A 16776-nucleotide genomic window follows, 5' to 3' on the forward strand; every position below is an offset into this window, starting at 1 on the left:
TCTCAGGTCTGAGGGATACCTTACCATACATACATTTAATTCAATATAGGTTTTAAATCCTATGAATTTCAATGGATGGTAGGGATTGCCTTCCAATAAGTGATTTCTGTACTATTTTGAATAAAAATATTTGAATATAAATTTAGAATTTTTTTTTTGAGTGTATACACTCTACCTGGGTATACCCAGGCTAACCGTCAGTTCTGTTACAAATAAAAATTCATAAGTTTTTTATTATGTAATGTAATCTTAATAAAACTTATATGTATGTATTTATTTATTGAAGTCGCAGCAATAAATAAATGAGAATTAAATTCGAAGAGACTATACTGCTTGTTTCTGAGTTACATTTGATAGCAATATAAGCAGTCAGCAATCAACAAAGGGCTTATATATTACATACCATAAAGGGCTTAAAAAGCATTTATTTTCTCAAAATTCTCAAAACACAATATAATAATAGATGTACATAATTTGGGTCTTATATTGTTTTTTAAACTACACATATTATTATGTTTCAGTAGATTTTTTTCGTAGAAGGAGACCTGTGGTTGGTTGTTATGTCTACACTAATTCTTAAGACTTTTGTAACATTTATGCTGTTGGTCTTTTCAATAAATAAATAAATAAATAAATACAATAGATTCCTTTTGAATTCGTTTTGATATCAGAGAGAGAAGATGCGGCGCAAGAAACTCTCTCAGCTTTCTTTTTTTGCGCTTTTTTTAATAAAATATACAATATTGTACTGTCATTGTTATAAAATAATCACAATCTGGCCCGAGACTGTCCGATGGCTTAGATATTCAACTGCGTGTCCGCTTCAGGTGTGATGTATTTTATTTTATTTTATTTATTTGGAAAACCAACAGCTTTAAAAACTTAAACGATACTTAAGACAATTACAGAGAGCCAATTATACGTTTCCACAATAAGTGCTAGAGTAGAAAAATTGAACTGACAACATGAGCATATGCAATTCGAAAATTACAATTTACATTATCATTAAAGTTAAATTTAATGTAACAACTTAAGAAGATGTAGGGTTATTAGTAAATAATTTGTTGGCTAAGGCACGTCTTACAGAGTCTACGCTTATATACGCTGACATATAGAGCCCACTAGTTATGGTATGCCATAACTAGTGGGCTCTATATTTCAAATCAAATCAAAATCACTTTATTCATGTAGATCACGGAAATGACGCTTATGAGTGTCAACATTTTTTTTTTTTATTGAATCTACCGGTACTTCGTAAAGGGTTGAGCTAATCTGAATAAGTAGCAAGAAACTCATTGCCACTCTTTTATATTATGATTTACATTTATTTCGATTTACAAATCATTTCATTTACAATATAATATAATATGTAAAGTGAAAAAAATATGGGTCATTAAATGCCAAACATCTCGTGGAATTACGCATTTTAATGTAATGTTCGGTGGAGGAAATCCGTATTCCTAAAATCTATACCTTAAATTAAATTCCAGTAAAGATTATTATTGTTGTACAGGAGATGTCCAGGTCTCGTGCAGCTCTTATGCACCTCAACGCCCAGTACTGTGCGGTGGAGACTCTTAATGAACCCAAGGAGAGTCAGAGGCAGGGCCGGCTTCACGAAGATGTGCTGAAGAAGTAAGTTATAGTTTGAACACTGTTTCGGCACAAAAGAGTAATAGAACAGTACATTTCCTTCATCGTCCGAATCGACATACACATGATGTACACGACCGCTAAGCAACCTTGGGGAAACTTATGTTGTAAATAACAGTTCAAAAAGCCGTTCCACAATGGAGCCGGTGTAGGCACAGGGTATAGTGTGAAGTATGGTGAATGTAGCAATTGTGAACCATTTGAAGTATGCCGAGATAAAATATTGAATTTCAACAACTTACGTATACAGAATAATGTAGTAAATATAACCTTACAGAATTATTATAGGGAAACGTGCATCTAGAGTGATTAGTATTATTTTAAATTTAGTGATTCTTTTAAGATTTATTAAATACATTTTGACGGACACTTTTTCATATACATAGATGATTCTACTTGCCTCTACCCTCCATAGATTAAATTTAAAACATTTTTTCTTAGCATAAAGTGGAATTATTTTGTGGAAATAATAATATCAGTTGGCTATCGAATCTTTGGGATCATTTTAGGATATATTTTGAAAAAATCGAACACTAGCCTGTTGTGATATTGCGTTGTTGTCTCCTTAGATTGAATTTTGTTATTTTGTCTTACCTATAGGTTTAGAATGCACGAATGCAACCTTCTACTGGCGACCTCCGCGCTTGAGGAGGGTATCGACCTTCCCAGGTGCAACCTTGTGCTGAGGTGGGATCTACCCCCCACGTAAGTACACTCAACAACAGATTATTTATTACAATGGTTGTAATAATAATATCATTCGAGATGTTTTGATCACGTAGATATACCTATATCGATATAAAAAATACAGTGTAATCATTCTTAAGAAAATATTAACTGGTATGCAAGTCTTAGGTACGTACATCTTGCTCCATACATAAGACTGCATCAATTCTAACAGTACATTATACAGGATGTTACAAAACTACCCGTAAAGCCGAAAGGTTAAATGTGGCCTTATAACGAATCCATTCACAATATTTAAGAACCGTACTTACGCTGTATAACATACCCAAACAAAAATATTATTATTTTTGCAAACCCTATTTCAGTAAAATTAAATTAATTCGCGAAACGACAAAAATTTTAAAAGACCTAACCTAACGAAACAACCTAAACGAACACTTTTTCATAATAAACGTCAAATTTACGGAAACGGCTCCAAGTGTTCTCCGCCTTGCTCAATACACAACCTCGCTCGTCGGGACATGGCTTGTGTGGCATTTCGCACCATCGTCGATGTTATTGATGCGAAAACCGATCCAACACGCTGTTCCATCTCGGCAACCTTTGGGCAATCGGAGAAATACACTATTAAAGCTAATACTTGAGTATAATGACATATTACAAACAGACACTCCAATTTTATTTATATCTATAAAGATTATTAATTTAGACTTTTCTTTGAAATTACTATAATTATATTGCAGGTACCGTTCGTATGGGCTGTGTCGAAGCAGAGCCAGGGCCGTTAAGTCGTCTGTCAGTCTGTTGGCGAAGTGTGAAGGTCACAGCGGCCTCATGCTGCGCAATCTGGCCGTTTATAAAGAACTCGATCAGGTAGGTGTAGTCTAAAGGCTGCAGGAGGTACAGGTAACGCACGAGTTGAATGCAGAGTCCAGGAATACGATAGTGCTGTGACCTGATTATAAATGAAGACCAATGTGTCGATAAATTTAAACAATGATTCAAGTTTACCATTTCAACACACGTCTAAAACATTTTTTTGCCAATTCGCGTGCTCGGCTATGAATAAAAACGTTCGTGTTTGAAGTGAAAAATTCTTTAGCGGCGTTCAGCAGTTTTTTCGAGATTCAACTCGTGTCAGGACACGTGGCCTGATCGAAAATTCGTTGAATTTTTTTTGGAACACTACCTAATGGACTCGTATCAGTCATCATTAAAATAAAAAAATAACACAGCACTTCACTGTAAGCGCGCGAGGCGATGGGTGCCGTGGGAGATGCTCCCGCTCTCTAACCCAGGCCCCGACTGCACTCAACTCGCGCGCAACCTCTAGTTTTTTTTTCATGGAATAGGAGGACAAACGAGCGTACGGGTCACCTGTTGTTAAGTGATCACCGCCGCCCACAATCTCTTGCAACACCAGAGGGATCACAGGAGCGTTGCCGGCCTTTAAGGAAGGTGTACGCGCTTTTTTGAAGGTGCCCATGTCGTATCGTCCCGGAAACACCGCAGGTAGAATAGTCGAGTATATCAGCATCAGGGGCGCTGTTTCATAGATCTTATAACTATTTTGATTCCTAATACTATAATAATTCTTGCGCCCGTTCTTCTTTTTTCGTTTTTGACTTTCAATAAGTTATATCCTATTTTGAATAAAAATATTTGAATTTCAGATTATAACTCGTAAGTGTGGCTGCGGGATTCAATACGAACCAACTGCAGAAGAGGAAAGCGAAGCGGATGTTTATACACCTCTGCTGCAGGCGTATGCACCCAATAAAGATATCATCAAATATATAGAAAAAGTTAATTCTGATATCGATAAAAGTAAAAGAAGTGGTAAAATGTCTAATAGTGACACTGAAAATTATAGTGTTACTGAAAATTTTGATAATATTGAAATTGAAAAAGACAATATAGTAGTAACTAAAGAAATAGACTTAGATTTGAATAATCATAAACATATAGGATCAAGTACCAAAGATAGCGTTAAGTTTGAAACGGTAAATGATATTGAAACCAAAGAGATTGTAAATGAAAATAGTGATAACAAACCTAATAATGGTGAGATCAATGATTTTAAAACGAATGATTTAATGAAATCAAATAGTGTTTCTACTAATGATAGCGAATTGAACGATTTTAAACTCAATAGTGATTTGAATAAAACTCGTGAAATGACTAAAAGTGTTGGTGATACCTTAGACTTTAGGGACACTGGTGCTAAAAGTGGTACGATCAAATACGATATGGATAATAATGAAGTTGCAAGCGTTGATTTAAATAGTGCCATAGCTTTAATTAACAGGTAAGTTAATACAAGTGTCATTCTTGTTAATTAAAATTGTTGAAGATTATTTTTATTAATTTGCTACTTTTTCAAGTCAATTAATTGTGTATTTTTTATTACATTGCATATATTCTATCTACTGAAGGTGTAGATTACAAGTTGGTTACAAGGGCTTTTCAATTACCATCAGCTGAACGTCCTGCTCGTCTAGTCGAAACTAAAAAGCAGGGCGGCCATTTCTCGTATAGTCACTTACTACATTCAAGAAACAAATAACTTCTAGGTACTGCGGGAAGCTCCCTTCGGACACGTTCACCCGCCTTGCTCCTCAGTGGTGGCTCGAGCAGGTTCGACTCCCGACGGCGACAGGGCCACGAGTCGCGTACATCTGTACCCTGCGGTTGCCGCTCAACTGTCCCGTTAAATACAACATTGTCGTGAGTATATCGTCAACATTAAGTAGTGTCATTAATTATTATTAAGTTTGTTTGTTTGTTCTTGTGACAGTTCTCATCGTGATCGCTTAAATGTCAGTGACATTTGTGGCGGTGACGTGAGACGGGCCGTTACCTTCCCCTAAATATGGTCGAGGGAGGCGATCGCTGGCCCATGCGTCATGCTCGTGAACGGGCGCTACTTGTGGTGGCAGGATGATGCGTAGCCGTAAACTCTGTTTCATGGGTTTAAAATTAAATATTATATTTTTATAATTGCTATTAAAATGGTCGCTAAATACCTTTATTTATTTACGGTGTGTGTGGATTGATGCATCTGCTGTACCATGGCCTACTATTATTGTTGATACAGTAGTGGTCGGCCATGACTATACTCAATAAACTTTTATTTTTAAACGACTTCAAAAAAGGAGGTGGTTCTCAATTCGTCGGTATGTTTTTTCTTATGTTTGCTACCTCAAAACTTTCGACTGGGTAAACCGATTTTCATAATACTTTTTTATTTGAAAGCTGGTACTTCCCGTGTGGTCCCATTGTAATTTGGTCTAGATCTGACAATGGCATCCATGAGAAAACCATAAAAGTCTTAAATTTGCTATAAGTACTGTAATGTAGTTACTAACTTCATTGGCTGACACTAACTCCAAAAAAATAACAATAACCGTATCTACAATTAGATTAATTAATTAGATTGTATAAAAATACGCAATTATTTTTAGTGCAAATTATATCTATTGTTTTGGAATAGTGTTTTTGAAGTCGGTTGTTTTGTTGTTAATTTTTTTTTACGTATTAATTTACATTTGTTTTTTTGAGTATTTGTAGTTTGAGTATTATTGACCCACTTTACATATATTGTAACTGAAATGATTTGTGAGTGAGTGATGGTCACGATGAGTTTCTTGCCCTTCGGTCTTTTTAAAACTCAACTCTCAAAGGCGGTGGATAATAATCGAATACAATAATTGTAGTACGATGTATTTGGTAGATCTGAGAATCGGTTGCATCTATTTTTTATACCCCAAAATTTTTTTTATTTACTTTATATGGCAATACAACGATTGCTGGGTCAGCTAGTCTTAATATATATATTTCTTGTGTGCGTGTGTATGTCACTGAACTCCTCCTAGACGGCTGGACCGATTTTGATGAAACGTTCTGTGTGTCTTCAGGTGGTTTCGAGGATGGTTAAGATTCACAATTGAACTACCTCCTAAACGGCTGGACCGATTTTGATGATATTTTTGTGTGTTCCAGTGAATTTGAGATTGGTGTGTGTCTTCAGGTGGATTTGAGAATGGTTTAGATTCACAATTAAACTACCTCCTAAACGGCTGGACCGATGTTCATGATTTTTTTGTTTGTTTCAGTGAATTTGAGATTGGTTTACATTCTCAATTCCGTCCATATAATATAATTCTCCTGCTCATGTGTATGTTAGTGAACTTCTCCTACCGGCTGGACCAATTTTTCAAATTTAAGACGTGTGTACAGGACAAAGTCTGTCGGGTCCACTAGTAACGTTATAAAAATGTAGTGTTTTGGCATTACTCACAGTACCGTCCTTCCTTCCAAGGATCTTGCAGTATTATTGTATGTATTGTTGATAATCTCGGCTTTACTTTATAAATTTATTTTGTTTGGAGGTCCCCGTTTAAACGTTGAAACGTACTTTGTAAAAAAAAATGTCGTGCCGAAAGAGTTTGATTTCAACACATAAAAAAATTTCACAATTACAGGGATCCTACCGGCTGCGCTAATTAAGTTGTTGAGCCAAGGTCTATTAAAAAAATATATTTATTTCTAAAATTACATCGCATGTCTATTATAACAATAATCATTCTACTTACCCCCTTATTCATAATAGTCTGCTAACTTAAAGCATTGCTAATTCTCACTCTGTCTTCTTCTATTCACCGTCAAGTCAGAATGAGAAAACACTCCTTAGCGGCTGTTTTAAGTTAGTGGACCATTATGAATAAGGGGGTTAGTAATTACACTTATTTTAATGCTTACAAATAAATATTCCCCACTCTAATGTTCTAGTTAAAGTGCTGAGCTGGAATTGCACCTAAAGCTAATTTAATTTGGGTAGGGATGTCACTCTTAAGTCGTGCGACACAACCGCCTCGCTCGATAGTTCTTCCCTGACTGCCTCAAAGAGGATGTAAATACTACGTAATAAGATGCGGGAATGCCTAAGCAAAAATTGAATGAGTCATTTGACATAAGTTTGACATAGTACTAATTACAGTATGGTGATTGGCGACGAAGTATAATCCGGCCAAGTTTAAAAGCGAAGTGGATTTTGTCTATCGCCGTTTATTATAAGATTATAGCCGTCATCTGTCAAACTATCAATGACTGCAAGTTTCATACAATCGAGTGAATCGCTTTTTTCTAAGAGGGTTTCGCTAGGCTAAGCCCAATCGTGACCGCACTCGCACCGCACGCCGATCACACCCGAGCCGAGACGAGTACCGAAACATGTTCGTACTCGTTCTTGACTACGGCATATATTTGACTTCGAGTGTGATAAGTTTCACAGTAGTGTCCCTAAAATCGTCCACTATATCTCAGGGTCACCCGATGCCGAGTCGAGTTCTGGCGCGGCGAATGGTGGCGCTGCAAGCCTGCCGTATTCTGCACAAGTCCGGGGAACTTGATGACCAGCTGATGCCCATTGGTGAGTTGGCACCAGGCCTAGCGAGGATTGCTTGGAAGATTCAAGCTAATTTTTGCCTCTTTGTGGAAACAATTTCCGGCTGTAGTTTTCTCGAAACGATACGACTTAGGGGCCACAATCTTAGAGTATCCCATTACGTGAGTCTTTTGCCCGTTTGCCCCCTATAAAAAATCATTAGTAGATAAATCCTCGTAAAGTCCTCGAATGGCGATCACATACCGGAAGACGCAGTGTTGGTAGGACAAGATGGACCGACGATCTGGTCAAGATCGCCAGAATCGGTTAGACTTTTTTTTATGAAAAAGGAGCGTACGGGTCACCTGGTGTTAAGTGATCACCGCCGCCCACATTCTCTTGAAAACCAGAGGAATCACAAGAGCGTTGCCGGCCTTTAAGGAAGGCGGACGCACTATTATTGAAGGTACCCATGTCGTATCGTCCCGGAAACACCGCACAAAGAAGCTCACTCCACAGCTTTGTAGTACGTGGAAGAAAGCTCCTTGAAAACCGCACTGTGGAGGACCGCCACATCAGATGAGGGAAACGCAGGAGATCTTTGGGGTAGGCCTTTGACCAGCAGTAGAAGTCTTCCTGATGAAATGATAATGTTGAGCCTTTTGAAGGTAAGGAGAACTTCAAGACGGCTGATATGGAGAGCAGCATGTCAGAGGCGTTCGACATGAACGATGCAGCCCGACCCGGCACTACCAAGCGGAGGCAGTACTACTACAAACGGGTGAGAACATGTAATGTCTACCAGTGGGAGGCTCCTTTGCACAGGATGCCGGCTAGATTATGGGTACCACAACGGCGCTTATTTCTTCCATTAAGCAGAAATGTGTAAACATTACTGTGTTTCGGTATGAAGGGTGCCGTGGCTAGTGAAATTAGTGTGCAAATGAGACTTAATATCTTATGTCTCAACGTGACGAGCGCAATTGTAGTGCCTCTCAGAATTTTTGACCTTTCCAAGAATACGGAGCGGCACTGCATTGAAATGGGCAGGTCGTATCAATTACCATCAGCTGAACGTCCTACTCGTCTCGTCCAGTGCTTTCATAAAAAAAATGTAAACTAAACTAAGTGTTAATTTATGATACATATCAATATCGTCAAAGAAAAATTTAAAGAAATAAATATTATGACTGTTCATTGTCAGTACATTTATGAAAATTTAATATACTTACGTTCACAAAAATCGTCACCTATTTGCTCTAAATTGTGATTTTCATAATTTAATTATAAAATAAGACATTGCTTGTAACTAATTCTAGTAAGCTTCATAAGATACATAATAGCTTTAAGGATAAATGTATACACTGCTATAATAAATTCCCAGCCACTGTTCAGGCATTATCTATAAATAAAATTAAATGTTTTATCAAAAAATGGCTCTGTCGTAAATCCTTCTACTCCACAGGTGAATATCTAAGTGATGGGACTAAAATGGGGATGAAACCGTGTACAACACGGTTCCTTTTGTTATAAGTATTAAAAATACTATTTTTAATAATGTATTTGGGTTTTAAATTATTGTTTTTTTTTTTGAATTATTACTTAAAATTTTACAACGTTTTTAAAATACTAATAATAATTTCAGACAGCGTGGGCGTTCACAGATTGCCAGCCGATAATAGACTGTACTGACGAGGAGATAGAGGCCAACCCCGCGCCGCTGTTTGTCAACCCGATGGTCTATAACGGTCTGTCGGTTTCATTGTATGGTTTGTGCCACTTGGCTATGTACCCACTAAGGGTATTGGGTCTTTGACGGTATTTTGCTACGGTGTCTTATTGTTGTGTAATAAGGTGTATTAAAACACGAATGTGGATTTGTGTGTGATAATAGTATCACATGAGTGTTTTAATACCTAATTATCAACAGTTGCATACAAGACTTTATCTACACCCAGAATATGAATCCTCTAAAAGATTCTGAAACAGTTAGCTTACTGCTAACATTAAAACACCAGTCCTAGTAGTAACCTAATATCATCAATTACTGATTATATACAAATTTAGTATTAATGAAACAATTATTTACTTATTTATTAATTATTTTAGTAGTAATTTACATTTTTCACTCGAATAAAATGTTCTTAAGCAGCGTTTAAAAGTAATCGCTCATTTTTTGTAAACAAAACATTAAAAATATCGAAAAAAAATGGCGGGGATTCGAATATCCTACTTTTTTTTCGGCGCGCGACGTTCTGTTTGTGTGGAACGCGCGTAAACGAAAATGTTCTTTTTTTGAAATTCATACAGATACCACGCATCGAGCAATAAGAATGTGGCTGTCTGTTGAAACTCTTTGCGCATGAAGGGATCGAAAAAAAAACATATGAGTGTTGTTATGAAATTCAGTACAACATTACAACATTCGTTTGGATCATCCAATGTAATGGTTATTAGAACATTGGGTGTTTTAATGTTGGCAATAAGCTAACTGTTTCAGAATCTTTAATAGAGGATTTAAAGCATGGGTGTAGATAAATATAATAAAAATATTGACACACTTTTAACACAAATTATCTTGTCCCAAATTAGGCTTATAGCCCGTGTTATGGGTTGCAAGACAACGATATATTTAATACAATATACTTACTTAAACATACATAAATACATATAAACATCCGGAAACAAACATCCATAATCATCATATAAATGCTTGCACCTACCGGAATTCGAACCTCTAGGTTAGTAGGTAGGATTGCTAACCACTCGGCTATACAGGTCGTCATGTATTTAGATTTTAATTAATTAATTTATTGAATTATTAGAGCACATTTGCTTTGTTAAGTTAAAAACTACATTTTACTCGGGTTATTCATCACATAATCTGACAGCCCGCCATTACATTGCTATTGGCGTGTGGCTCACATCTATAGCGTTATTTCACTCAATAATAATTTGAGAACAGTCATCGCAACTGATGGCGTACTCTTAGGCTAATACTAATAATATTGACACACTTTTTATACAAATTATCTTGCCCCAAGTTAAGCATATATAGCCTGTGTTATGGGTTACAAGACAATGATATATTTAATACAATATACTTACTAATCACACTAAGGCTCAGCTTTTTTTATGAAAGTAAGGGACGAGACGAGCAGGACGTTCAGCTGATGATAATTGAAACGCCTTGCTCATTACAATGCAGCCGCTCTGGAATATTCAAAAGTTCTAAGCGGCACTACAACTGCTCTCGTCACCTTGAGACATAATATGTTAAGTCTCATTTGCCCAGTAATTACACTAGCTACGGCGCCCTTCAGACCGAAACACATTAATGTTTACACATTACTGCTGCACGACAGAAAAAGGCGCCATAATCTAGTATCAATTATCATCAGCTGAATGTCCTGCTCGTCTCTTCCCTTAATATCATAAAAAAATGTACAAAACAAATATTTGTTATGAAATTCAACAAAAGAGTTGTTAAAAAACGTTTGTGTGGTAAAGGTTACTATATCATAAATAACTTTTTTTATATGATACCACGGATTGGGGAATGGAGCGATCGCTCTCAGGCTATTTAATACGAAATTTGATTGTAATGAAATTTTATTATTTTTTGTTTGTTGCACTCGTTCTTCTCAGGTGTGAGGCATATATTTTATATTTTGAATCCCATTTGAATATGTTTTGCAGGCACTAAGCGGAACATGCTGTACGCCATAGTCTCCAGCCTGTGGTGCGCACTTCCCGAACGATACAACACACGTGGTAGGAAGCTGCATCTTCCTCAGAACGCACCACAGGCCATAGGGATCCTGGTGGCCAGGTGTGAGCCGACCAAGTACGTATAAATATTATATATGACGAGGAAAGAACCTCTGTATTGTTTTTAAAAGTAAATCACTCATTGGTTCGTCTAAAGAAAACTACACGAGTATTTTATCACTTTCGTTTATTCAACGGGCAGCGTAACAACGTCCCAGGGAGGTCTGAACTGTGTGAAAGCCCGAGCACGAATGCCCCTAGTGTCGACCGTGCGGCCGTATTTATGGGGCTCGGTACACGTGCACGTGTTTTCAATTAATGTTGTTGTTTTACAATAATTTCACATCACAATGTTATCAAAGGATGATTTATAAACTAATTTTAATTAAAATTGTTAAACTGAATTATTCTCGTTTTTATAATAGGTGTGTATTAATGTGTGTGTGTGGATTTCCACCTATATATTGACTCATCACGATATCTCTGGAACCATAAGGCCTAGAGACTTGAAATTTGTGGGAATATTCCTTTTGCCTATTAGAGGTCATTTAAGAACAGAGTTTACGAAATAGTACACTCAAGAGTTTCTTTTTTTTTATTGTGAACAGAACAATCGGTGTCGGGTCATCTAGTTAAATATAATAAATCTTAATATGTATATATATTTCCTTTGTGCGTCTATTTTAACTGAACTCCTCCTAAACAGCTGGACCAATTTTAATGAAACTTTCTGTGTGTCTTCAAGTGGATTCGAGAATGGTTTAGATTCACAATTGAACTACCTCCTAAACGGCTGGACCGATTTTGATGATTTTTTTGTGTGTTCCTGTGAATTTGAGATTCATTTAGAGTCTCAATTCCGTCCATATAATATAAGTCTCTTGCTCATGTGTATGTTAGTAAACTCCTCCTAAAAACTGGATAGATTTTCAAATTTAAGACGTGTATACAGGACAACGTCTGTGGGGTCCACTAGTGTTTCGAAAACCGATAACACTTTGGTATGTGGCCAGTGAGAATCAAAGGTTACACCAGTTCCTAATTTAAAATAGCCAAATAGAAGACACTAATATAACTCTCGAACCCAAGCTGTGTTATTAATAAACGTAACTTAAAGTTATTCCAAGTTTAAAACTTTTCGTCTTTATCTTACCTTTGTCACTACAGAATTACATGACGCGGAGACGTAATTTTAATACTGCGTTTATTAATAAGACAGTTAATGTATACTGTAATAAATAAATTTCATTTCATTTCGACCTGTATAGCCGAGTGGTTAGCGATCCTACCTACTAAGCTAGAGGTCCCTGGTTCGAATGTAGGTAGGGGCAAGCATTTATATGATGAATATGGATGTTTGTTTCCGAGTCATGGATGTTTATATGTATGTTTAAGTAAGTATATTGTATTAAATATATCGTTGTTTTGCAGCCCATAACACAGGCTATATATGCCTAATTTGGAGAAAGATAATTTGTGTAAAAAGTGTATCAATATTATTATTATTTCATATTAGTAAAGTATGAATTTATTCGTGACAACACTAAAAACATTATATGCATAGTAAAATTAACAAATAATTAAAAATAAGATGTCATGAAAAGGACACCCCACCCACTCAGGATTTTTGGAATTGAAATAAGGATCACCCCAATTCCGATACTGATTTGCAGTCGGTACCTACCAAGTTGCCTTTTTGACAGCAGCCGTAGACAACACGATTCCTTTTGTTATAGGTCTTAAAACTGACCGTCTAAAAATAGTAAAAAAATGTTTGAAGGTTCCTAAGTCGTATCGTTTCGAGAACACTGCAAGCCTTTGGATGTTGTAAAATAAGGTATGTTCCGATATGCACTGCACAGTGCTATCACTGTAGAAAAATTTGTTCCGTTATGGATACTGCCGCAGTACCCTAGGGAAATATATGACGTCATAAATCGCCGCCATATTCTACTGTCAGCACTGGCGTTTTCGAGGTAAGGTACTCGCAGTACTTTGATCACGTGATCATTCAAAACCACTCGAGTGCCTAACGTTTTATAAACAATACCTACAGTTTAATCCCAAATATTTTTAATTTGTCAGTACTCCAACAATAGTTTTTTTTAATGAACTAGTAAAAATACACTCATTCGAGTGCTGCCTCATAAAATGCGGCTGACAGTATACGAGATTGCGTTCCGTTTTAAATAGTAACCAGTATAACTGGCTATTTGGAACATACCCATAGTTGAATAGTCGGTGTGATACTACATTAATTGTGTTGCTGACTGTACATCGTTCATGTCCGTAGGTTACAAATACCAGCGTTCCCCGTATACACCCGCTCCGGAGAAGTTCGCGTCAGCGTGGAGCTGTCGGAGCGTGCCGACACCCGCTTGTCGCCGTCCCGAGCCCGCACCATTAGACGGTATTTATGTCAACATATTTTACGATAGTAACGATATACGAAGTAAGGCGAGCTAGCCGTAATGTAACGTTTTTTTTGAAGTAATAGTTATTTATGCAACTGTTGTGCAATAAGGGGTATTAAAACACGAATGTGGGTTTATAATGAGTGTTTTAATACCTAATTATCAACAGTTGCAGACGAGACTTTGTCTGCACCCATAATATGAATCCTCTATAGAACATTCTGAAACAGTTAGGTTACTGCTGACATAAAAAAAGCCAGTCCTAGTAACCATTACATCACCCAAACGAGTGTTGTAATGAAAAAGGATGATGTAATGTTGTACTGAATTTTATTGCAACACTTGTTTGGATGATGTATTGGTTATTCGGACATTGGGTGTTTGAATGTTGGCAATAAGCTAACTGTTTTAGAATCTTTAATAGAGGATTTAAAGCATGGGTGTAGATAAATAATATTAGATTTCTCCAACCGTTTTGTGAACTGATACTGAATAATTCTAATATAGTCTAGTGGTCAACAATATAAGCGGTGTGGTTGTGGTTACAGGTTCATGCGGTTTGTCTTCGAGGACGTACTGCGCGTGCGCCGACGTGGCATGAAGCTGCAGACGGATGGCTCCACGCAGAACAACTACTACGTGCTGCCCACGATCAAACGTGAGTCAACCAGTGGGTGGTTCCTTAGCACAGGATGCCGGCTAGATTATGGGTATCACAACGGCGCCTATTGCTGCCGTGAAGCAGTAATGTGTATCCAAATGTTTTGAGTTTCGACAGGTGTTTCGCCTCTACACGTGGCATCCTCAGGACATGTTGACTCGCCAGACTTGAGACATGAGTATCGTGCCAGAATTTGGCGAGACGAGACTCAAGTCAAATCTCGTCGTATCGAAAACTCAAAACATTTGGATAATTATGGATTTCCGCAAAGTAACGCCTACTTCTAATAAATTTTCAGTTATGTGTAGGCATTGTTGTGTTTCGGTCTGAAAGGCACCGTAGCTAGTGAAATTACTGGGCAAATGAGACTTAACATCTTATGTCTCAAGGTTGACAGTTGAAGAAGAAGAGCAGTTAAGTAGTGCCGCTCACAATTTTTAGATTTTTCAAGAATCCTGAGCGGCACTGCATCTTAATTGGCAGGGCGTGGCTGAACGTCCTGCTCGTCTTTAAAAAAACGTTAAGAATTTACAAAGGATAGTAACAAGTGGCTATTTAGGTTAAACGTACGTGCAGATAACAAATATAACATATCACATGGCCGGTGGCACATCTGTGATCTCTCTGGGGCCAGTCCCTGATGTCTGAGGATCGTGGTCAGGTTGGACCTGGAGCGAATGATCTGCCTCCACCGGTGTCCGTCCAGCACGACTCTAACAATCATGGAGAATTTGGGCGAAGAGTCTTTAATTTGGACGGTCCATCTTCGCTTATTCAAAGCACGATAAGTTTTCCACAAACTTTTCAAACTTTAAATCTGTTACGGCTCGGTTTGTGATCATTTATATTTCTAATTACTTTGAAGAAAAAATGGATTGTAATTTTTTATAAATAAAGGGAGATTAAAGTGGTGCACCGAACTTAAGATGTTATGGATGGTGGGTTTTCTATAATCGCCAAATAGTGTGGAATAATAATGCGGAAAAGGTGTGGGTAAAAATTAGAAGTACCCGCGTTAATAAAATCAATGTTAACTACTACAGACGAGTAAAAAAAGAAGGACTCCGCGCCGTGATATTAGCAAGCGAAGCACCGTAATGGTAGTGTGTGTGCGGTTACGGGGGATACTCGTTACACAAATTTTTCTCCCTTAAATAATCATATATGGCTACAAATACTTGTATAGTATCGTTTTTACACTTTTTCACAACGCACGACGGCATCGACTGTCACAGACGATGACAATTCTCATAATGGCCGCCTATCGGCCTGTAGTAGTGTAAGTGTGTGCGTGGGGCTATGTATTTACACGTTAATCGGCTTGTTTTAGTGCTACACTGTAATGTAAGGTGACAGGGAGTCCTTTTTTTTTTACTTGTCCGTGATTAACTACTTATTCCTTTTTTCAAGGTACGCAACCGGATGGCTCTGAATACATAGACGTTGACTGGGCGTTCCTGGAACTTATCTACCAGCATACAGAGGAGAAGAAGTCCCAAGATGATAAGGTATAAGGCGTAACAGTAGCAATCTAATTATATTATGACTTGTTTTAATCTAGTAAACTATACAAATTAAATTTGTAACAAAAAATTTATCAACGATGCGGGACTCAATCGCGCACCTCCTTGGTTCCGTCCGAGCGCTCTTCAAACTGAGCCAACCGTTCGAGTGACGCACGGTTCGTAAACCTTGGTATTTCTTGGTCAACTGCCTACTTTACAGCTTTTAATAAGCTGCTAACCCCAATAATTGAATATTAGGAAATTGACTTGAGATGTCGCTCTTTCAAATCTAAACAATTTCATAAATTTTGTTTACAAATTTAATATGTATAATTAATCCCAGAAGTGAGGGTTATCGCTTTAAAAATAACAAATTGTTTATACTCTTTACGACTTATTTAACAATCTAGTAAACTTTTCAAAACTTAGACATCTGCATTTTATGGTGTTGATGAGATATAATTTTATTTAAGTATTTAACAGTTTATGAGTTACTTTGAATATGATACACCATAATCAATGATTAGGGACCAATGCTTGCATTCTGTACCTACCTATCTGTAATATACGTTCATAAAAATCGTCACCTTTTTGCTCTTAATATTGATTTTCATTATTATAACACTAGAAATAAGGGATTGCTTGTAAATAATTCTTGTAGGCTTCATAAGATACATAATAGCTTTCAGGGTAAATGTT

Source organism: Leptidea sinapis, chromosome 2 (assembly GCF_905404315.1).
Source record: "Leptidea sinapis chromosome 2, ilLepSina1.1, whole genome shotgun sequence".
NCBI lineage: Eukaryota > Metazoa > Arthropoda > Insecta > Lepidoptera > Pieridae > Leptidea > Leptidea sinapis.